Raw genomic sequence first — 26,716 nt, forward strand, 5'->3', positions numbered from 1 at the left:
CTCACCCCTTTTGTGTTGAAAATCTATAAATTCAACCTCATTTCTCTATTCAATCTAGAATCACAATCTTCAAAAATTATTGTCTATCTTATGCAGGAAATTAGTGCAATACCTGAGAGCCACCTACACCAACAATAATGGAGAAGAACAATGGAAGCACAAATAGAGAATAGGGAATTTGATTTACTTTAATTCTTCCACTTCTATCATTTATTCTATTGCATTGTGTTTAAAATAACCCTAATTAGTTAAGGATTTTGTGATTCATCCTTTTAGTCTAATTAGTGAATATTTAATGATTTCAAGCATGAAAATAGTTAATATGGTATCATAGAATATCTAAATCTTGGGCTGTGATAATGGAGTTTTGTAGTATGAATTTCTAATTCTGCAAGTTTTGATCTGGCCGTGAGTAGCATTGGCAATTTCTTGAAGCAAGTGAACATACTACAACAAATAAAAGAATTTTTACATAAGAAATTGGTGAGAAATTTTCATTTGGGTATTGAAATTTTTTTAAGTTTCCTTCATTCTCATCCCTCTCTTGGTATCTCTCTGCCTACAAATAAATTGAATGGGAAAAATTATTATGACTGGGTATCTCATATTGAAATCACTCCAACTCTTCAAAATTGTTATGAGATTGTTATTGGCAATGAACAAAGACCAAAAAATCTTGGAAAAGACCAAGAAAATTGGGATAAAAGAGATAAAAAGGCAACAACATTAATCAAGATCACACTTTCAGAAGAAGTTTTTCCAAAAGTTTGCAATGAAAGGAGTGGAGTTAAAGTATGGGACATTTAAAAAAATCTATATCAAAATTCAGGTCATGTATGGATTTTATCTCTCACCACAAAATCATACAACATGAAATTATCAAGCTCATAGGAGTTAGTTCCACATTTAAGTAAATTAAAGGAAAAGAAAAATGAGATAGCCTCTCTTGGAAAGGATATAGATGATAAAGATTTTGTGCAAATAATATTACAAAGTCTTCCACGATCTTATCAATCATTTATGAGAGGATTAGATACTACAAATAAATTAAAAAGTATTAAATTTGAAGAGTTATGTGCTAAGTTAGTGGAAGAAGAAAAGTGTCAAATTAAGGAAAGAAACATTTAGTGATGAATATCAAACAATCATAATGAAAGGAAAATAATGGTATAAAAAGTCACAAGATAATCAATCCAAAGAAAGGAATTGGAAGAATGAAAATAAAAGTATGTCATCTACCAATTACAATAGAAGTAAATGGAAATGTAATTATTGTGGAAAGATGGGTCACAAAGAAAATGAATGTTTTAAAAAGAATAGAGAAACAAAGAAGAAGACAAATAAGTTTACTAAATTTATTGATTCAAAAAGAAATGTTTTTTGTGTCGCACTTAAAGAAAATAAATCTTTTAAGGATGATTCAGTTATTGATTATAGTGCTACACAACACATGTCTCATAATAAGGAACAATTTGAACTAATAAGTGAAAGTAGTACAAAAAAAATATATTTGGGAAATAATAGTGCTTTGGAAGTTAAAGGGGCTAGAAATGTCAAAGTTGATAATGGTGTGTTAAAAAATGTGAAGTTAGTTACTGAATTGAAAACAAATCTACTTTATGTATCTCAAATTGCAAATCAAGGGTATAAAATAGAGTTCTACAATGACAATGTTTAATCAAAGATGTGAAGGATAATTATAGGGTGACTACAATTGGTAAAATGGAGAATGGATTATATAAGTTTAAGGAATTTACTTCTAAATGTGGAGATGAGCATATGTGTGCTATTGCCCAATATGATGATATGAGCAGTTTATGGCATGAGCAATTGGGACATATCAACTATCAACGCCTCAAGCTTATGGAAAGACTACATATGGCACATGAGATTCCAAAAATCTCACCAAGACATAATGTATGTGAAGGATGTGCAATTGGAAAACAACATGTAGAAAGTTTCCCACAAGGAAAATCATGGAGGGCAAAACCTCCTTTACATTTGGTTCATAATGATGTTATGGGTCCTTTTAGAACACCTTCACTTGGAGGTTCAAGGTATGTTCTCACTTTTATAGATGATTATAGTAGAAAAAATTGGGTATATTTTCTATAAAATAAGGATGAAGTGTTTCATAAATTGAAAGAGTTTAAAGCTTTGGCTGAAAAACAAAGTGGAAAATGCGTAAATATAATAAGAAAAAATAGAGGGAGTGAATATATGAATAAAGCCTTCTTATAAATTTGTAAAAAGAGTATGGAATAAAGAAAGAATCAACTATTTCTTATTCACTCCAAAAAAATGGGGTTGCTGAAAGAAAAAATAGAACTATAATAGAAATGGTTAGATGTATGCTTCACTCTATAAATATAGAAGCCAAATTTTGGGTTGAAGCAGTTCATACTGCTTATATATCTTGAATAGAACACCTACTAAGGTAGTTTTGAACATAACACCAGAAGAGGCATGGAGTAGAAGAAAGCCTACAGTGTCTCATTTTAGAGTTTTTGGTTGTAATGCATATGCCCACAATTCCTGATGAAAGAAGGAACAAAATTGAAAGGAAAACTGAGAAGTGTATAATGGTAGGATATAGTGAGGAGTCAAAAGGATATAGGTTATTCAATCCTAAAACAAATGAAATTTATATCAAAAGGAATGTATGGTTTGATGAAGATATTGAAAGTAATCATTCTCCTACATTATCTTACTTTCCAATTTTGCTTGAAGAAGAAAAATCTACCCATACTAATAACTCAAATGAAAGTGTGTCATCTTCTACAAGAGAAGAAGAAGAGACACAAGTGGAAGAATCAAGTGAAAGTGATGGTGAAAACACAAGGAAGTCCAGAAGCATTCAAGGAATATACCAAGAAGGCCCTAAGAATTTTTTTGCTAACTATGCTCTTATGGCTAAGGTGATGAAGGTTGATACTCCAAGTACATACAAGGAAGTAAAAGGAAAAGATGAATGTGAAATAGCTATGCAAGAAGAGTACAACTCTTTGATGAAAAATAGAACATGGGAATTGACTGTTGGAAACCAATAAGACTAAGAGGGGGGGTGAATCAGTGTTATACCAGAATAGAATATTTTAGCATTAACAAAACATACATACACCAACCAATATACCAGTATAAAAAGAATTGAAAGAAGTAATGCAACTAATAAGCCAAACACATTAATGAGAACCATAACAAATAGATTTATAAGTGGAAAACCTCAATGATGAAAAACCACAGTGGGATTTGTGACCCACAATATCAATTCACTGGGCATATGAAGAGATATTACAATATATGATGGGCCTGCACTTGCAGGAAGGCTTACAGCCTAGAGCATAGTGCTCATCACAATAGGAGTCTCATTGCACACATAACAATCCAGACAACAATCCAGATAAGTGGGAACTACTTAGTATAGCATCTCCTATGCCAGAATACAGTTCCGATTTAAGCTCCGTTTGTTCAGGTTAAAACCCTAAACCTTAGTATCGGAATAACCCTTACAATGATTTTCTCACATACATAGTCTCTCTGATATATTTTGCATTACATTACATACATATATCCATTCCACATGTCTAACTTTATTCACCTATCGATGCAAAATGATCTAATCAATCTCCCCTACATACCCTATACAAATTTATGCCTTATGCCTGCTTACAAGGATATATACAATATTACATTTACATGTCGGCCATATAATATAAATTAATAAGCATTAAAAAAAGTTGTTGATGCCAGATCCAAGATGTGTCGGCCTCCAATACTGATGACCTTTACTATACCATGTCAGCTTGCATTGTCGGTGATCAAAGAAATCTTCTATCATGTCAGTGTCGGTGTCGGTGTAGAGTCTGTGAAGTGCCTACCGATACACCATATGAAGCCGAAACCCAAAATCATGTTGCCATCAATGACAACATAATGAAACCTAACTATTAGAGTGTCAATTGCCAACAATATCCCCCTTTGGCATTGATGGCAACACTCATGTGAAAAATGGTCATGGTTTCAATTGTCGGTTTCATCCTGCCCTACTCCCTCTGAGATGAATATGAAAATGCTCCAATACTCCAAAATTACAAAAACTCTGTAACTCCCCCTAATGTATGAAACCCTTCATTCTTTGTCACATGTATACTACTCCTCCTTTGACATCAATGCCCAAAAATTGTAAAAAGAATGTCAAATAATAATAACTGTACATTGAATATTTCCAAAAATGTCTTACCAGAGCTTGGCCAATTTCAAGATTTCCGGGTAAGCTTTCTCTAATAACTCCACATAAGTATCCCAACCAGTTTTGAATGTGTCAGAGATAGATGCAAGTCCACTCAGTAAATATGCAAGTGGTTCTTTCTCATTAACTTCTGCCGGTGTGGGCTTACCAAGCATATCCATGCATTCCCTCTTATGAACACCAAGTGAATCCAATCTTGGACTCACCAAACCTTTGAGACTTCTAGCTCTCCGAATGATCTTATCTCTTTCATTTTCAAGAGAAGAAATTTGATTCTCCAAGGTCAAAATTTGTCCATCAATAGATGTTGTCAGTGAAATTAGTCCATCAAAAGAGTTAGCAATACTAGCAATGTTGTCTTGTACCTCTTTTATCTTTTCATCTACTTTTATTGTAAGAATCTCTATATTGTAATATACTTTGTATATTTTAGTACCTTGTTTAAAAGAATTTTCTATCTAAATTAACTTCTCCTCAATCTTTTTCTTTTCTCTGTCAATGATCTGATCAAAAGTTGATCTCTTAGCCAAAGTAAATTTTTTAAGTGCTAGCCGATTAGAGATCTGCTATAATGATTGAAAATATTTAGAGATGTGCTCTGTGATTATCTTAAGCTTGCTGGAAGGGCTCACTTCATTCTCAATCTTACATTTTGGGACCAATCTGTGCAAAGGAATTATGGATTGATCTATAATCCCTTTGTCTGTGGTTCCCTCCTTCATCAGTTTCTAAGAAGCCATCATCATTAGTTCGATGGGACTCATCTCTATGATGTTTTTATTTTCAACTAGAGAAGTGTCAATTATCAATAATGATGTGCCAGCAACTAGTTCCCTACTAGATTCCCCTATTTTCTCTGATGATTTAACTTTTATTACCTCCTCACTTGCTCCAGTGGCTTCGCCACTTGGTGCAGTCTGTGCAACTATCGGTTCCACTATAGGAACAGTATCCTCAACCTATACATTAGTATCTAGAGGACAAGTGTCCTCAATGTTAGTATCTTGTACAATGTTCTTTGTGTTAACCGGTGTCTCTGTATTTGTCTGTACATTTGTGTTAACCGGTGGCTCAATTTCCACTATCTTGATATTCTTCAAAACCGAGGGTGGAGTACCCATAATTCCTTTACCTTTCCCTTCAACCAATGTATCTACAGTATCAGTCTTTGTCTCCGGTGAAGTGAAGAATCCTCTATGCTCTCCCAAAAATTTTATCCAACCCTTTTGTGTTTCCTTTATTATCTCATTCATCCTTCCTAACATCAGGCTAGTTATTCTATGTTTTCTATTAAAAACCTTTATGTCAATAGCCTCTATTGTCTTCTCCATCTCATCTGGATTTATAGCAACACATATAGCTAAAATTTCTTGCATCTTAATGTGATTATCTTCTTGCATTGTAGATAACCTTCTAGTATCTAACATGTTGTATAGCTCTGCCGGTATTTGATTTTCTATTTCAATTAATGCTTTCTTATATATATCTAAATATAGAAGAATTGCTTCCTCTACCTCTCTATGTTCATCATCTTTAAATGTATCATAATAAGACTTGACATTTTTCAGCATCCCATCCTTAATTATTGCATGTACAATTTAAGCACAAGTCTTAGGTGGAATAATTGTTACATTACCAGTATTTAGTGTCAAATCAATGTCATTCTTCTTCCTCCTTCTGGCAGTACCAAATGCAGCTGATTGTATAGCCTTGGGTGCCTGCTTCTATGCCAATAATTTGATGGCGACCTTCCTAACCAATTGTTTCTTTGGTTCCACTTTAGGTTCTTCCTTTTTTTTCCTCACAACCCTTTTGAATGCTAATGGTGTCTCATCTTCAGGTTCAGAATCTGTAGTCACAAGTTCAATGTGAACTACCAAATCCTTCCTCTTTCTCACTTTCTCTAGGACAAAATCAATGAGTTCCTTAATGTCCCTAGAAACTTCCTATACAAACTTGCTTGCCTTACATTTTTGTTTTTCCCTCTTCTTTCAGTTGAACTCAGTTTCAACCTCAAAAGTCTTTTGTTGTGTTGTTCCACAAGGTTTTTGTGCTTCATCTATGTCTGCATAAAGTAGAATTTTTGCATATGCACCCACCTCATATCCCATTTCCTCTATCCAAATCTTTTGGAGCTTGACTGCCTCCATGAGAGTCACATCCTTCTTAACCATGAAACAAATTTCAGTAGAGTATTTCTCTACTATTTTCTCAGGTATCCTTATTCTACACCTCATAGATTTCTAAAAAGCCTTGAAGTAACCCCATACCTTATCATCTCTAAGACTTCCCAATACAGAAATTTATTGCTTAAGTTGTCTTCCTACCAGGATGTCAAAAGCCCATTGCTTCCTTCCAGAACTAGAGGTATCATTCAAAAAGTATAACATTAAGCATACTAATAGATTTCCATACCGGAAGGTGCCTTTCTTCTCAACTTTAATCTTCCCTAAATTGATCAATAACTCCTCAAGCATCTAGTCATAAAGATCTAACTTGATATTTTCTCTCATCATTCTATATGCTGCCAAAATACATGAACTAGAAATTGAATTCAGTTGGTTAGATTGAGTTACCTTGTAGCCTATGATCATGCTTCCAAATTTGATGTCTATTTCGGTGATGGTGCTCACCTTCATCGATCTCTTGTCTGATGTGGCACCAGTGATCTTCCTTATGAAGTCATTTGATACTTTCTTATCCAAATGTTTCCCTATTGATGGAAAACCAGTAATTTCCTGAATGGCTTCCTTAGTGATTTTATAGGGTCGGCTCAACCATATGAATTCCTCATGTACTCTACTTAGTACATATCTGACAATCTCATCCTCGAACTCCAGAATATCCAAAATATCAATGAACCCTAGATCTTTGATATTTTTGTATGATGGTTTGATTTTAGCAAATCCTCCCATGAGTTCATTCATATACATCCCCTTGATCTCTAAAGTTCCTAAGTCCTCTATATGATAATGAATATAGGCCCTAACATCTTCCACATATACCACTCCCTTTGGGACACAAGAAAATGCTCCAACCAAATCTTCCTTGGTAGCCACATGTGGATACCGTTTGAAAATTGGCCTGGGGCAGTCCTTAACTTCTACTACAGTTGGATTTGCAATGAAAATAGGAGCAGAAGATGATCCCGATTCTATGATTCAAGAAAAATACCTTTAGAATGTTGTTGGTGAAAACCTCTTAACAAATCCTTCTAGATGTGGTGTGATCACTAAAGATGAAATCTGATCGCCTCTAAATAGCTTCTAATTGCACTAAGTCACTCTGAATCACTCTTAAATTTCTTTGAATACTAGGTGAATAATAATAAAGTGTAATCAACCTTTTATCCATCGAGAAAACCCTAACCTTTTGTTGACATAAATGACTGCTGGTGAAAGATATCGGATCTCACTCTGAATAATCAATGTTGGATAATCCTCTCCAATATCTTGAACATCTTCCAGGGGCATATGCATCATCTTCCATGAAATTTGCCTACCCCTAAGGCATCTACCTTAGTTACTAGATGAGCTCATTGTTGGTGTAGGACCAGCCTCTTCTACTGGATAGGTAACCGGGACATTCCCATCTAATGATTGCTCTTCAATCTTTCTAACCAATCTCTAAGTATGATCTTTCTAGATTTCATTAACCTTCTCTTTTCCTTTATCATTTGATCTTCCATTACTAACCGGTGGATTTTTGCTTCTACAAAACATAGCAATATGTCCAACTTCATTGCATGCATAACATATAACACTGTTCTTTTGAATTGCCTTGCTAAAACTGGTGAAATTGCTTGACTTGGACTGATTAGCCATATGTCCAAATTTTCCATAAGCATATCATTTTACATTCATTTTGAAATCTTTTGTCTTATGACCTATTGCATTTAGAACATTTATCGGGAGTAGAGTCAGGATTTTGATTTGCTCTATTTCTACATTGCCTAGCCATGTGACCAAATTTATTGTAAATAAAACATCTACCATTGAATTTATAAGCATTGAATTGCCTTACTGGTGCCTTTGATCTTCATTAACAGTATTGGAACTCTGTCCTTGCTCAAATCCAAGTCCACTGGAATCTCCAATCTGCCTCTGTCTCTTCAGTAACTCATCAAGCTATGCTAAGTTGATCTTGAATTTTTCTTTGTACTCACTTGCAGAAGTTAAATCATCATTTGTCTCTCAAGCTCTTGCTCATTGCTCTGGGATTGTACCAAATTAGACCTTAATATCTCATTTGCATGAGTCAACCTACCACATTCTTCAAATTTGTTCTTCAAGGATACAACAAGATTTTCTTCCTTTTTCTTTCTTTCCACAATATCCTTGGACAACCTCATAGTCATAGTTTGCATTTCATTCTTCATAACCATGTTCTCCTGACTCAATTTCTAACATTGTTCTTTAAGTGCATCTTCATCATCCTAATTTTGCAAAATTTCCCTCCTCCTAGCTTGAACAGATGATAGTCTCTCTTGTAGGACAAGAATAAATTCTTTAGCAGAATTCAACTCATCTTGTAGCTTTAAGTTCTTCAATCTTTCAACATCATAATCTTCAAGTGTCATCTCAAGCTGCTTCTCTAAATCCATATTCAATGATTCCGATTTCAGGATCTTCCTCAAGCTATTAAACTTCCTCCGAGGCACAAGGCTTTGATAACAATTGTTGGAAACCAATAGCACTTAGAGTGGGGGGGGGAGTGAATTAGTGTTATACCAGAATAGAATATTTTAGCCGTAACAAAACACACATACACCAACCAATATACTGATATAAATAGAATTGAAAGAAGTAAAAACCACGGTGGGATTTGTGACTAACAATATCAATTCACTGGCCATATGAAGAGATATTATAATATATGATGGGCTTGCACTTGTAGGAAGTCTTACAGCCTAGAGCACACTTCTCATCATGATAGGAGTCTCACTGACTACATAACAATCCAAAGAACAATCCGGAGAAGTCTGAACTGCTTAGTATAGAATCTCTTATGCCAGAATATAGTTCTAGTTTAAGCTCTGTTTGTTACGGTTAAAACCCTAAACCTTAGTATCGGAATAACCCTTATAATGAATTCCTCACATACATAGTCTCTCTGATATATTTCACATTACATTACATCCATATATCCATTCCACATGTCTATCTTTATTCACCTATCCATGCAAAATGATCTAATCAATCTCCCCTATATACCCTATACAAATTTATGCCTTATGTCGGCTTACAAGGATATATACAATAATACATTTACATGTCGGCCATATAAAATAAATGAATAAGCATTAAAAAAAGTTGTCAATGTTGGATCCAATATGTGTCGGCCTCCAATACTGATGACCTTTACTATACCATGTCGGCCTGCATTATCGGTGATCAAAGAAATCTTCTATCCTATCGGTGCCGATGTAGAGTCTATGAAGTGCCTGTCGGTACACCATATGAAGTCAGAACCCAAAATCATGTTGCCATCAATGAAAACATAATGAAACCTAACCGGTAGAGTGTCAATTGCCAATATTGACAACACTTCCAAAAGGAAATAATATAGTTGGATGCAAGTGGACCTATAGAATAAAGTTCACATCAGATGGAGCTATTGAAAAACACAAAGCAAGGTTAGTGGCTCAAGGATTTTCACAAATAGAAGGTATTGACTATATTGAAACCTTTGCACTAGTTGCTAAAATGACTTCCATTCATACAATAGTTGCTTTAGCTACAAAATTTGGTTGGAAATTTTTTTAAATGGATGTAAAAAGTGCATTTATACATGGTGATTTGAAAGAAGAAATTTATATGCAACAACCACCAGGATTTGTTAAAGTTTGTGAAGAAAATCTAGTGTGCAGATTAAAAAAATCATTATATGGTCTTAAACAAGCCCAAGGGCATGGTATTCCAAAATAAATGAATATTCTATAGGAGAAGAATTTAAAAGAAGCAAAGTTGGTCCATATGTGTATCTAAAGCATATTGATGAAAAAAGTGTTATTATTGTATTATATGTAGACATTTTGATTATTACAAGAGATCATACAAAGTGTATAGAAAGTACCAAGGATCAACTTAAACAATCTTTTGAAATAACTGATCTAGGATCGATGCATTATTTCTTGGGCATGTAAGTTTGGCAAGAAGAAGGAAGGATCATGCTATCTCAAACAAAATATGCTCTTGATGTATAAAAATATTTTTTAATATGAGTGATTGTAAACCATCTAATACACCATGTGAAATAGGATTAAAATTGAGTGCTAACTCTACTCAAAAGAAGGTAGATGGAAAGTTGTATAGACAACTTGTTGGGAGTCTTTTCTATCTTACTATAACAAGAGCAGATATTGCATATGCAGTTGGTATTGTGTCTATGTACATGGAAGTTCCACACATTGAACATTGGAAAGAAGCTAAAAGAATATTAAAATACATTAAGGGTACTTTTCAGCTTGGCATTGAGTACAAATATGGAGGAGAGCCTACTCTAGTTGGATATACAGATTCTGATTATGCAGGTGATATTGATGATAGGAAATCAACCTCAGGATATGTCTTTCATCTTGGATCAGGACCAATTTCTTGGAGCAGCAAGAAGCAATCAATAGTATCACTATCATTAACAGAGGCTGAATATATTGGCTTATCAAAGGCATCTCAAGAAGCATTTTGGCTTAGAAGACTACTTGAAGAAATAATCAAAGCACTATTAAGCTAGCAAAAAAACTTGTATATCATGCTATGTCTAAGCATATAGAAGTATGTCATCATTTTGTTCGAGATCTAATTGAAAGTCAAGTGGTGGAGCTCCAATTTTGTGGCACAGAAGAACAAATTGCTAACATATTCATGAAAGCGTTGCCTATTGTAAAATTTGTCAAACTAAGAAACATGTTGTATCTCAAGTAATTTGCTATTCTCTCCAAATAAACATTATGGGGGGGTGTTAGAATAATGTTTTTTAATACATACTACAGTGCTGGTAGGTGATTATTTATTACAGACTTTTCCAGAACTTCCCAGCCAATGCAAGTTTCCTCTTCGAGATTTTTTTGTCTTCTAGAACTCTCTTCATGGTAGACTCTGCAAATAAGATCAGAATGTTCTAGAGGTCTACATACAGACTTTAAATACAACAACCTCCCTTAACATTTGTAATGTATGAATATAACAACATATTGTTGTGAAATGTGTGAATTTAATGTTAGTGTTGTGATGCTCTATTTTTTTTTTCTCTGCAAGTGTATTTCATACTCTATTTTCTTCACTATAATTTTTTTTTTGTCTATTAATAGGTTTAGATTGAATGCCAAATTTAAAATATGTCAAGGAAAGTTTTTCAACTCAAGTTTTCATGGCACCATGTTTTTGGATTATGAAGGAATTTGATAAAGATTGTAAATAAGGAATTAAGGCCGAAGTTAGAATTTGAATTTAGGATCCTTCTTTTGTTACTAGAATGCTCTACTACAATGTTTGGGACTTCTAACCTTGTTTGGATTTGATATCACATTAAGGTTTCATGATTTAGTTAGGTCTCAAACTTAAGACCTTTCATTTACTATTACAATATTCTACCACTAGACTATCGACCCTTATAATCACAACCCATCATTGGTTCATGTTACTTATTTCATAAATAATTTTATAGATACTTTCAACAAAACTTGATAACTATGACAGGATCCCATCAGGAAATCAGATATAAATCTAGAAAATACTGGGGAACACATGAAAAGTTTCCATGAAATTGTATTTTTATTGAATCAATTTTATAGTATTCAGTGGAATCTTGTTGGGAATGTGAAGCCCAAAAGTTACAAGGGCTTTCGTATTCTCCCAACTCTTGGTTTCATGGAAAAATATAATTATATAAATGACTATGTGTAGTTCATGTATCTGATTATGATTAATAAAAGAATTTTCCTTGCTTGAGAGTGAACGTAGCTTTTTATGGTGAATCATTATAATTCGTACCTCGTGTTCTTGTATGATTTTATTTTTGCTGTGTTTTGAGTTGATTATATATGTTTTCTTTGCTTCTTTATAATTAACAAATCCCTCCTTGATCTATATACTAATGAGGATTGGTTAAATTACCAAAGGGATAAGTGGTATAAGGTAGATCTTGATGATGATTCATACAACTTGATGTTATCTTAAAGCTAAGAGAAAATGCATGGACTTCATATGGACAACATAAACAAGTTATAAATCTAGTGAAGCAATTTACACTAATTGTTAATTGTTCTATCCAGAGAAGAATCCATGTAGAATACAAGTGTTTGAAGGTTTAGGACTACTGCAAATGCTTTAGAAGAACCTATAAAACCACCAGTTAAACCGAAGTAATACAACTTCTAGCCAATGGCCAGTTTGTTGATGCAGCCTCTAGAAGAGCATTTCCAACAATTGACACTAGAAATAGGGAATTTGATTACTCATGTTGTCGAAGGTGGTATGGAAGATGTGGACAGAGCTGTAAAGAAAAGTATTTGTAGTTGATGATAAATTCATAGAAAATTTCTATATTCTCTGTAAATAAATAAATGGAGAAAGTTAAGATCGTATTTCTATATCTATGTAACCAAATTGATGAACCACATCAATTTTGTGTCTTGTTCTGTGTGCAATATTGTTATTTTGTTTAGTTTGCTATGGAAACATTTTGATCTATTTTTCAACTAGACCTAATGCTTCTGTTTTGAATCTTGAACATTTATACATGAGAGCATCCATGATGAATTTGTACAAAAAGAAAAGGATCACTGTTTAAGTCGTGTTATTGATGATACCTTTAAAATGCGTGTAGAAGTAACAAGGTCCTCCGATTGACGAGGAACAATATAACAAAGTGGTGCAACTCTTATAATAGGTGGGAAGCATATTGGTACTCAGGGCCTCTATTTTAGGCCTGCAATTTTCATATATTTTAAGTATGGTATGCATATAGCCATAGATAGAAAGTTGTACAGTGTGAGAACGCTTCTCCATATGGCTTGGTAGAAAGAGTGTTTACTAAGAGTTTAAGAAACTAACAACACTCTCACTCATGCATTACATGTGGGGACTATTTGGATCAATTTCTTTGATATTTTTCATGCGGCTATACATTTTGGTTGATATAAAATGAGCGGCCAAGGAAAAGAAAAATATTGAATTCGGTGGGAAAATTCTATCCATTCTCATTCAAAGTGCTTATAAATACAACTATAATTGTTCATTGAAAGGATATTTATGTCTCTGTGTGTCAAAGAGCTAGTAAAAAGGGAATGAGATTTTTTTTGTTCAGAATTAATTTCAATAAAAAGAATCAGTGTTCTTGGGTGAGCAGCTTCTTCACGGAGGCTGATTTTTTGTACGCTTAATTATTTTCTTTTATGTTCATAATCTCTTCTGTTTTTTTTTCAATTTCTCTTTCCTATATTTTAGTACTTTTGATTATTAAAAATATTTTAAAATTATAAAATTATATCATATGAGAGCGCTGTCCCTCTCAAAATTAAAAGAGACTCATTGATCTTATAATGTTTTTTCATTTGTTGGTACATTTTGTTGCTACCCATTTAGTCTAATAATTTACTCAAAAAAATTACTCATATAAAAATTTACATTGTGTGTGTGTGTGTGTACATACATATGCATATTCGTGTGTGTAGGGTGAAAATGGAATCACATAGTTTAGGCCCTAATCTCACTTTCATCAAGCATTGGATTATGAAAGCACGTAAAGGAGTAAATCTTTTGGACTGACTCGTGTGAAAGAGAGTCAAGGGATACTTTTAGGGTTTCTATTCCTTCATTAGTATGAAAGGGAATATGCTAAATGTAGGAAAATGAAAAGCTATGCTAGTAAGATGAACAAATGTGACTATAACAATAGTAATATTAGACTGATGCAAAAGCAAAATTTTGGCAAAAAGAACAAATTTGGAAAAAGGAAGTTGGTGTGCATTTGTGAATGAAAATAGGACTTGATCTGATAGGACCAAGGTACCGAGTTCTCTAGTCCCGGTGACTGAACTAAGTTGGAAACATGAAATCTACAAATTGAGATGATTTTAACCTTGCCTGCTAAATCTGTAACTGATTGTGGAGGACCAAGGAATTGGGCACTCTAGTCCTAGAGTTTCAGGGCATTGGGTGCTCCATCCCTTGAGATCTAGGTCCTAATTCTAATACTGGGTCTCTGATAGTTGGCTAAGCTATTTTGAAAACTACCCACTCCAATAGAAACTTATACCTATGTGTGCAATTTGAAAAATGGTATGTTTGTGGCTATATAGGGTTTTTCTTTAGTCAAACCCCTTGTTTTGGTGATTTCGACGTCCACAAATAGCCGATATTGTACTTAAAATGTGTGTGTGCCCTAGTTACTCATGTGTTTTTAAAATTCCTATGAGCTACATGCAAACTAGAGTTCTACCCTATGTTTTGAGTAAAAACCTAAAATAAATGTAATGTAAATGCTTTAAATCATAAATGAAATGTAAATCTAAAGAAATAATGTAAATCTGGAAGTCAATAATGTGTAGATTTGAAACTCACATAGAGATATAAAAATTACATGAAACCATACCAAATCCTAAGGAGAGGAACAGGCCAATCAATAGTTGGTGATCTCCTTATTATTCTTCAAAATCTCCTAAGTTTTAAATATTGATGTAAAAGATTGATGAAGACTTGATGAATAATGAATTTGCTAATTTTAGACTGCATACAAAACTTGTACTTTCACTTCATAATAGTTTCCTTCAATTTCTAGAGTTGGATCCTCAAATGAGGGAAAGAAAAGGCTATATTTATGAAACCCTAACTTTAGTTTTGATAATAGGCCAACTTAGAATTAATAAAAATTGACAAAAAGAAGGAACTGAACATTATAATGCCATGAAATTAAGCTCCCAAAATTTAGGAAGAAAATATTGGGAGTAGAATGGTAGCATTCTCGTCCGGTTGACATTTTTTCAATTTTCTAGGTGTTGGTAAACAGATTTGTCACTATGAATTATCCTTCAAACTTGACCCTGTTCGCTCAAAAAGAACTGACAACCGTCCCAATAGTTGGACAGATTGTGGTTAAACCACAATCTTCCTCTGTATTTGAGAGCCTGGGCAACTCCCTCATATGATGGGAGTATTTAGGATTTTTGAGTACTTTTAACCTGAAAGTACATAAACGAGAAAATACAAAACTAAAGAAAGGTAAAGAATAGAAACCTCAACAATAGACATACGAATACCAATTGGGATTTGACAATAGATAACGATTACAAAGGGGGATTTAAGCACAATATAAGTTTTGACTTGCAATGATGATGAAAGAAGGGCTACAAATCTCAACATACGAAGAGATAAATAACTCTAACACATCCAAACCAGGATACCAAAGCTTGATAATGTTTCATTACATCAATTGCATGAATCATAAGCATTCCAATAGATGATAAATTATTTGCACATGGAAAAAAGATACCACTAATTTGACACATGAAAAATCAGCAATAATAACTCAAGAAGAACATATAGAACATACGAACTAAATGCACATCCTTTATTACTTCCATGAAATTATACAATCCCAAGAACTCTCTTGTACAAAGTGCAAAACCAAAACTCATCAAACTAGTTCTTTAAGAATTTCTCCATAGTCTCCCCTTTTGAAAAAGTCCCTCTTTACAAATGAATTGGCCTTGTATTTATAGGCTTAGAGAAAATAACTACCTCATAACTACTTGGTAACCACCTAGTCTAACTACTTAGGATAACTAACTAAGTTAGTCACTTAGGATAAATAACATAAGTGAATACTTAGAATAACTACCCTTTTAGAAATAAGTTAGGATTTACCTAACTTTTACAAAAATTGAACCCAAAAAGCTAATTTTAGTTACAACAAGTGACACTTTCACAAAATGAGATCTTGAAGCCTATGACTTTGGAGGAGATGAGATTATTCATCTTATTGAGGTAGTTTAAAATATTTATCCACTTCATTTGAACTCATAACCATATCACCAGCATCTCTCTTTCAAGGACACACATTGCAACTATGTCGAATCCTTTATTGCCATCTTGCATGCTCATGAATTGTCTTTGAAAATTTTTTGCCATCATAAAATAATCCGTCAATACTTTACATTGAACATACTCTGCTCCAAAATATTCATTCTGGCTCATGATGTGAAGACACTAGTAGAGGAAGTAGATTACGCACTAGCTGATTACATTTTCTTGAGAATTTTCAAAGCTTTTTCAACATCTCCATTTTGCGTGATCCCTTTCATTATTTCATTTCATTCTTTGAGATGTCATCTCTATGAGTTACCCAATCAAATATTTACATGCCTCGATGGAGGCCAATACACTATTCCAAATCTTTCATTTTGGCATGGATGGAGAGAACATTGACATTGTTAAATATATTTTCTTGAAGACTTGCAATGGTTGTGTCCCACACGATGAAATATTTCTGTGTCATTGAGGCATTACATAAAACAATTCATTCACATTGTCTACGCTTTTCCATTTTGCATTCATTTCTACACAGAGAATTTCCAACTATAATATTTGACAACAATCTTCATACCAATGTATTTTGATGGATGTTCATGACCTCTTCCAAAGCTCTCACTTCGATGCAGGGAGAAAAGTTGCTGGAAAATATATGTCATTTGGCTTTACTTCTATCAATTACATTGCCTCAAATATTTTCTAATCTTTTTTCAACAAAAATATCTTGTGCATATTGTGCAACCATAGCATGGCATGAGATCATATTTCTTAGAGACTCTCTATCAAAAACATAAGCATATCCCGTGATTATTGTGAATCATGATACGACATCCCATTCTGTCAAACAATGTAGTATATTCCCTATGATTGCCTCTCTATGTATTGCATGCATGTCTACCAGAGTACATCCAACTACAATATCTGATAGAGATTTTCCTTTTATTGCACTTTGATGGATATATTTCCAAAATTGCTATCACTGTATGTATTAGAGGTATCTATTGTGTGGTGGTTGGAGCTTCTTCTCTCATCCCTCTATCCATTACGCTTTGATGAATGTCCTTATGATTCCATTATTGCGCAAGCAGGGATGTTAATGAAAATAGTTGTAAAACCTTTACACCCACCAAGTGTATTTGCTTCTGAGAATATTTTGAACAAATCCATTTTGATGCAAGTCCTGTTGTTACAATGTCATGATAGTTCTGATACTTAATGTTAAGTACAGATGCCAAACTAATAAGATGAGAGGGGGGGGGGTGAATCATACAAACTTAATCTTCCATAAAAACATCAAATTCAACCTCGGTAACATATGCTTCAGTAATATAACCAAAACTGCTAAACATGCAAACTCAAAACCATATAAACATCATAACACTCATAACACCAGATTTAACGTGGAAACCCAAATAAGGAAAAACCATTGTGGGATTTTGGACCCACTAAGAAATATACTCTTCTAGAGTATGCTCGGTTAAAAGCAAATCTTTTTAAAGATTACAAACACATTGCTAGATGTGACCCGGTTAAGGGATTTCCCTCAGATCTATTAGGATCTTCACCTTGTTAGAAGTGCCCTTGTTAAAGGATTTCAAACACTCAATCAGAATGTCACCTTGCTAGAGGGTTTTACAAATAAGACTATTAAGTCCACTCGATTAAGAGATTTTCTATCACTTTACAAAATAATAGTAATAAAAATCTATCTACAACTTCACATCTAAAATTCTAAAGTAAATTCTTATTTGCTCAATACAATATAGGACTTATCTTGTCCATCTGCTGGGCTCTATACTCTATTATTCAAACAGGTCTTCAAGCTTCTGTGCTCGATAATCACTATGTAGCATCCCTGTGCATACACTTGCCCACATGCATTGTTTATCAATCAGTTCCTTATTTATAAACAATTTGCCAACCGCTTAATCTCCTTGATCTCATTTCCCATGATCAATCATAGCCATCAGATCTTCAAACTTTGACCAGGTTCAATGTATACTTCGATCTGAAAATGTTTTACCCTGCCTTGGAAATTGCATACATTTCTTGGAACTTGTGCTAGGGTATTATGATTCAATCTGAGCTGTAGATCTTCTTGCCGATTTTCCTTTGCCATAGATTCTTTAAAAAACTTCATTCATGGCATACCAATCATTTAATCATAGCCAGCTCATCAGCTTCCTTCATTAAATAATGCTTTTATTCATTCAATGTGTTCTGTTATTACTCGGTTGCAACTCGATAAATACTAAACTTCATTCAGTAGACATACCACCTTCATTAACCGATAGCGATAACCTTAGGGTTTACCGACTAGGTTCCTTAGGGTTTTACCGACTAGGTTCTTTGCTCGGTAACATAGTATAGTATTAACCTTACAATCAATAACATATGTATGATGTCAAAACAATCTAAACATCATGATCTCATCATTGTCTAACTTGGTAATAGTTGCCCATTGAATAACTTATTTCTCCCCTTATTCATCATATTCTTTCTGTGTCTTTTACCGACATCTTTATACTCATCAAATCATACTTCTCAAGATATGGCAACATCATACTGAATTAGAAAATCAATTTCTTGACATCAATGACAAAATAATAATATTAAGACAGTAAACATCCTTAATCAGTTATATCTGTAATCATCAACAACCTTCTCAATATCCTTATTGAAATGCCAACAATCTCTCCTAGTCTGTTATAATGCCAACAATCTCCCCCTTTGGCATTGATGGCAAAAACAATTGATTTGACTTAATTGATTCGGATTGCTGTGAGATTCTAAAATACTGAAATGCTCTCCTCCTATCATCAAAATTCTCCCCCATACATTAGTCTTCTCCTCTTTTCTTTAGACTTCTCCCCTTTTCTTCAGTCTTCTCCCCCTTTGACAACAATGCCAAAAAGTAAAGAACTAAAACACAATTTCTTCCACAGAGAAGTGAATTCCTACTATTATGTGTCAACTTAGTCTTGGTCAGAGCAATTTGTCTTCAATTCCTGTTCCCTGTATTGTTTCTTGCACACCTTTAGAAAACATCCTAAAGTGTGTAAATTAGCATCAACTCCTAAAAGATATTCTGTAGAGTCATCGAATTGATGCTTTCATCGAACTCGGTCAGTGAGTAGAAGATAGGGGTAGGACCCCTAACTTACTTTTGAGATACTCAAAAGTGTCCCTTGGCAGTGGCTTGGTGAAGATATCTTCTATTTGTTCCTTTGTGCTAACATACTCCAACACCACTTTCTTCTCTTGAGCTTCTTCTCTAAGATAATGATATTTGATAGAGATGTGCTTTGTCTTAGAGTGCATAACATGATTCTTTGAAATGTTAATGGCACTAGTATTGTCACAGAATATAGTTACTGGCTTAGTAACTATCTCATTTATACCATCCAACAATTGTTTGATCCATGTTGTGTTGGTACAATTCAATGCTGCAACAACGTATTCAGCTTCTGTTGTTGACTATGAAACACATCCTTGTTTTTTGCTAAGCCAACTCACTAGTCTTTCTCCTAAAAAGAAAGCTCCTCCACTTGTGCTTTTCCTTTCATCAATGTTGCCTGCCCAATCAGCATCAGTATAAACTTTCAAATCAAAGTCATTTCCTTTCTGATATACTAAGCCATAATCCTCAGTGCCTTTCAAGTATCTAAAAATTCACTTGATTGCTGTCATGTGTGTTTCCTTAGGATCTGCAGAGAATCTTGCAACTATACCTACTGCATGTGCTATGTCTGGCCTACTATGAACAACATATTGCAACTTTCCAATCATGGATTGGTAAAGTGTCTCATCAACAAATGCAGATTCATCATTCTTTGATAGTTTACAGTTGGTAGTCATAGGAGTACTTACTGGTTTTGAATCCTCCATTCCAAATTTCTTCAAGATTTCCTTTATGTACTTGGATTGAGTAATGAAAATCTCATCTTTCATTTGTAGTATCTGTAAACCTATAAGATACTTTATCTAATTGATTAATGACATCTCAAATTCTTTTCTCATTTCATTTCCAAAGTTCTTGCATAAAGAGTCATTTCCACAAAAGATAATATCATCAACAAATATGGCTAAGATCAGTATTCCGTTTTCATCATTCTTCATGTACATATTGTTGTTTTCACTTGTCCTTATAAAACCAATCTTGATTAGATAAGAGTGCAATTTTTCATACCATGCTCTAGGTGCTTGTTTCAGAACATATAAGGATTTGTTCAATTTACATACCTGATCTTTATTATTGTCTTCAACAAATCCTTCAGGTTGTTCAATAAAAACATCTTCTAATATACCATTCAGAAATGCAGATTTGACATCCATTTGATATACCTTGAAATTTTTGAAAGTAGCATATGCCAACAATGTTCTGAATCCTTCATGTCTAGCCACAGGTGCAAAAGTTTCACCATAATCAATTCCTTCTTCTTGGGCATAACCTTTGCAAACTAGTCTTGCTTTATTTCGAATGACCTCACCTTTTTCATTCAGCTTGTTTCTGAAAATCCACTTTGTACCGATTACATTTTTATCCTTCGGTCTTGGGACCAGTGTCCATGTGTCATTCTTCTTGATTTGATCAATCTCTTCTATCATAGCATTTATCCAATCTTCACTGTTAAATGCCTCTTTCACTATTCTCGGTTCAACTTCAGATATCAGACATGTGTTCTGTCTCAGTTTGTTCCTTGTCATCACTGGATCATCCTTATCTCCTATAATCTAACTTGATGCATGATGTCTTCTGACATACTTGGCTAATACAGGCTCGGTAGGCTCTGTATGATTTTCTTCATCACTCGATAACTAGATATTCTCCTCATTTCCTTCTGTAGTTTTTTCAATAAGACTTGTCGGTTGAACATAGACAAATTCATCATAATTCTGGTTCCTTGGAATTTCCTTCATCATTCCTTTCTGCAAATTCATCAATTTTCACATTTGCACTTTCTACTATTTTGTTAGATGATTTGATCAGACATTTAAATGCTTTACTTGTAGAAGAATAACCAAGAAATGTTCCTTCTTCACTTTTTTGATCAAACTTGCCATTTCTATCATCTTTGTGTACATAGCATCTACTTCCAAAGATTTTAAAATAACTTACATTAGGTTTCTTGTCATACCAGATTTCATATGGTGTCTTCAAAGTTCCTTTCTTCAGTTGTACTTAGTTCAGGGTGTAAATTGCTATGCTTATTGCTTCTCTCCAAAATGTTTGTGGCACTTTCTTTTCAATCATCAGGGTTCTGGCACAATCCACAATAGATCTGTTTCTTCTCTCAGCAATTCCATTTTGTTGTGGAGTTCTCGGTGTAGAGACTTGTCTTTTTATACCGTGATCATTGCAGAATAAGTTGAACTCATCAGATGTGAACTCTCGTCCTCTATCTGATCTAAGACATTTAAGTTGTCTTCCTATTTCATTTTCAACTCTTGCCTTGTACCATTTAAACATTTGAAAAGCTTCTGATTTTTCTTTTCAAAACATAACTGACATCATCCTTGAGTAATCATCCACAAATAATATGAAATATTTATCACCATAATAACTTTGAACTTTCATAGGACCACAAAGATCAGTGTGCACAAGATCTAAAATTCCTTTGGAAGTGTAAGACTTACGTGTAAAGCTTGATCTTGTCATTTTACCCATTTGGCATCCTCGACATATAGCATTCTTAGGTTTTTCAAGACTCGATAGACCTCCTACTTGGTGCTACTTGCTTATTTTGATTAGATTATCAAAATTTACATGACAAAACCTTTTATGCCATAACTAGGTATCATCTATTTTTGCATACAGACATTTATTCCAAGTTGAGTCAGGGTAAAATGTGTTACCTTTTGTTTGTGTCTCGGTAGAAGCTAACTTTCCATGCTTGTCATGAACTTTGACAATTCCTTTCTAAAATTCTATTCGGTATCCTGTATTGTTTAGCTGTGCTACACTCAACAAATTGTATTTCAAACCTTCAACCCAATAAACATCATTACATCTTGCATTGTCAAGAAGTGTTATGGATCCTTTACCTTTTACCGGACATGGTGCATCATTACCAAATCTTACATAGCCTCCATCATAGTCTTCTAACATAACAAATTTGTGTTTATCACCTGTCATGTGATGTGAGCATCCACTATCTATGACCCAAGAATCATTAGTATTTATGTGAGATATTAGGGATTTTTCTTCATACCTTTCTTCATCTGATCCATCTTTGATAGCCACATAAACTACTTCCTCTGTATCAGTTTCATCTGATTTATCATCATTGGATTCCTCATCGGCTATTAAGCATGACTTTCTATCTCTTCTTCTGAAGTCTCAGTGTCCTCTGTAATGATTATCTTTCTGTCTATCATCTCAGTAATCTCTCTTCTCAGTAGAATCTTTGTCAGGATAGTTAGAAGCCATATGTCCTATCTTATCACAATTGAAACATTTCAAAGGTAGTTTTCCTTTATACCTACCTTTGCCTCTCAGTAACCTTCTGGCTAAAAGTGCTTCAAACTCTTCTTGCTTTCTGATTTCCTCATACAGTTTGTGTACTTCCTCCATGTTCTTGCGAAATCTTTCACTTGCTCCACTATGATCCCCTTTAGTGTACTTACTCACTCTATCATTGTAATCATCAGATTCACCAATATGAAAAGAAATAAATGCAGATTCAACTTTATTTACTGATGACCCACTGTTATCAAAGTTACTTAACTCAAATGCATGTAGCTTATCAGTAGTAGCATCTAAAGAAACTGGCATATTGGGTACAGACCTCAATTCATTGATTACAGAGACTCAGATTGCATAAGCTGGTAGAAGGGTTCTTAACAATGTAGTTGTTATATCCTTTTCTTCAATAGTTCCACCTGCTCCTTTGATTTGATTGACAATCTCCTTTAGTCTTGTACTGTACTGGGTTATGTTCTCACCTTCATTCATCCTCACAGATTCAAGTTGTCCTCTTAGACTATCCACTTTTGCTCTTTGAACATGTTCATCTCCACCATACATAGATATGAGCTTATCCCACATTGCCTTTGCATCATTGCAGCCTTCTAGATCATTAAACTCTGAATCAGTCAATGCAGATGTTATTTCAATCATTGCTTGAATATGTTCTTGCTTTTCCTTTATCTCTTCCATTGTCAATGGATAGGTGCTCGGTGTGATGAAATCATTCTCCAGATAATATACAACATATTCTCCAACTCCTGATAGGTGCAATTTCATCCTTTTCTGCCATGTAGAGAAACTTGACTTGTTCAGCTTCAGTGCATCCCTCTTATACATCTTTGGATCTTTGCCTCAAGTACCTTTAAACTTTTTCTTCCAGAGTCCAAAGCTCTGATACCAATTGATAGTTCTGATACTTAATGTTAAGTACAGATGCCAAACTAATAAGATGAGAGGGGGGGGTGAATCATACAAACTGAATCTTTCATAAAAACATTAGATTCAACCTCGATAACATAAACTTCAGTAATATAACCAAAACTACTAAACATGAAAACTCAAAAGCATATAAACATCATAACACTCATAACACCAGATTTAATGTGGAAACCCAAATAGGGAAAAACCACTGTGGGATTTCAGACCCACTAAGAAATATACTCTTCTAGAGTATGCTCGGTTAAAAGAAAATCCTGTTAAAGATTACAAACACATTGCTAGATGTGACCCAGTTAAGGGATTTCCCTCAGATCTATTAGGATCTTCACCTTGTTAGAAGTGACCTTGTTAAAGAATTACAAACACTCAATCAGAATGTCACCTTGCTAGAGCGTTTTACAAATAAGACTGTTAAGTCCACTCAGTTAAGAGATTTTCTGTCACTTTACAAAATAATAGTAATAAAAATCTATCTGCAACTTCAGATCTAAAATGCTAAAGCAGATTCTTATTTGCTCAATACAATATAGGACTTATCTTGTCCATCTGTTGTGCTCTATACTCTATTATTCAAATAGGTCTTCAAGCTTCTGTGCTCGGTAATCACTATGTAGCATCCCTGTGCATACACTTGCCCACATGCATTGTTTATCAATCAGTTCCTTATTTATAAACAATTTTCCAACCACTTAATCTCCTTGATCACATTTCCCATGATCAATCATAGCCATCAGATCTTCAAACTTTGACTAGGTTCAAAGTATCCTTCGATCTGAAAATATTTTACCCCGCCTTGGAACTTGCATACATTTCTTAGAACTTGTGCTAGGGTATTGTGATTCAATATGAGCTGTAGATCTTCCTATCGATTTTCCTTTGCCTTAGATTCTTTAACAAACTTCATTCATGGCATACCAATCATTTAATCATTGCCAGCTCATCAGCTTCCTTCATTAAATAATTCTTTTATTCATTTAATGCATTCTGTTATTACTCAGTTGCAACTCGGTAAATATTAAACTTCACTTGGTAGACATACTGCCTTCATTAATCGATAGCGATAACCTTAGGGTTTACCGATTAGGTTCCTTAGGGTTTTATCGACTAGGTTCTTTGCTCGGTGTAGCGTCATAAAATTGCGACACTTGCAATTTTGACTGCATTTGGGTCTTCACGATGGCAACGCAACGTTGAACCTGAATGGAGACCCCGAAACCTGTTTACAACATCAAAAACTACATCTTTCTGCACCTTGGCCTGATCGTCCTTGTACCCTGCTGTCCCGAGAGGTGGGACCATGGCACCCAGCGCCCTGGTCCTTGGCCCTATTTTGGGCCTAGTCTCTTGTTGGGCATCGGGTCTTCAAGTTTGCAATTTGGAAAATAATGCTCCTAGGTCGGCCTAAGGTCGGAAAAATTAGTCTCCTAACCCTAATTGACAAGTATATAAACTACATTTCCCCTCATGAAAAAGAGGAGGAAAAAAACATATGTGTGCAAGAGGCGGAAGCGATAGGCAAACATTCAAACATTCAAACATTCAAGCATTCTTTCAAGCAATTGAGCATTCTAGGTCTCCATTCAAGGCTAAGTGTTGCATTCAAGACAAGGATTCAACCATTGAAGAGGAGATCACCTACAACATACAACATCATTACACCTTCGCATGTATGAATACAAACATTCTTACAACAAGGTATCAGTACTTGATTATATTACAAACATTTACATTTACAACATTCTCATTTCTTGGTTAATTCCAAAACCAGGGTTTGACCTGAAGGCAAACCCCTAATCCCTAACCCCCCAATCATCCTCTCTTTTCTGTGTGTAGGTTGTAGGTACGCGGCTGTAATTGAAGATCTAGAATCCTTGTGCAGAGACGAACAGGTCCCCCTTCGTTTCGCGGATTTTTTGGAGGACCGTGTGCATTCCGGGCGCCATCGTCCCATCAACTTTCGATCAAACTTGTAGGACAACATTGTCTCGACATTTTACTGCTAATTTCAGGTCCATAGCTTCATCCCATGTTTCTATCTCTGTCTACAAGCGAATCTTTCTTACTTTCACATACACTCCTAGTTCAATCCTTCTATCTACATTCTTTACAAAAGAGGGTATCCTTGTTGTCTCAACCCTTGAAACTCATTTAGAATTCAATCTTGCATTGTGTGGGATTGGATCTTGTGAGTTTCAACCCCTCTTTTGAATGTAAAGTCTCTCCTAAGTGAAAACCGTCAACCCTAGTGACCTCCTTTCTCTCTCCTGGGAGTGGGGGGAACACCTAGGGTTCGATTTTCCACTTTACGTTTTTGTGAACCCAACGTGAACATCCTAATTCTGATTATTCATGGTTAGATCTAAAAAAATTGGTTCCTTAATTACATTTTCATGTTTGATCTTTTGCAAATTTTAGAGGTTAATTGCATAAAAACCCTAAATTTTCTTTTTAGTAATTGAGCTTGTTAAATATTTAATTGTTAATGCTTGTTTCAGATCTACCCTTCTATTGCAAATTGTCAATTCATATTTGTGCTCTAATTCTGAAAATTAAGTGGTTAAGTGTCAAAACCCTAATTTTTAAAACCCTCTTGGTTCAACCTTTGACTGATGATTTCACTGATCAAAACACCTCCAAATCAGCTATAACTTTGGATTCCGCAACAAAATCATAATATCTTTCATCCCTGAAAATTTTGAAAAACGTTGTGAGGACTGTGTGCACCCCAAGCACCATTGTCCTCGACATTTTTTCCGAAATTTCGGGAGCTAGATCTTATTGTATTTTTCTGCTAGAATCCAGAATCTTGGCTGATTTCATCAATTCTAACACCTTCAAAATTAAAGTCAAAGTTGGTCTAGTGATTGCTTGGATTAAGGCTTCTAATCATTCAAAAATTGTTGAAATTGAAATTTTGTGTCAAAATTGTGTTTCTTACTGTCCTAAATCTGAAAAGTGTGTAGGCATTCATTCAAAGTTTCAGTGCTTTATTCAAATTTTTTGCATTTTGTGACTTTTGAAATTAAGTGT

This window comes from Cryptomeria japonica, chromosome 5 (genome assembly GCF_030272615.1).
Source record: "Cryptomeria japonica chromosome 5, Sugi_1.0, whole genome shotgun sequence".
NCBI classification, from domain to species: Eukaryota; Viridiplantae; Streptophyta; class Pinopsida; order Cupressales; family Cupressaceae; genus Cryptomeria; species Cryptomeria japonica.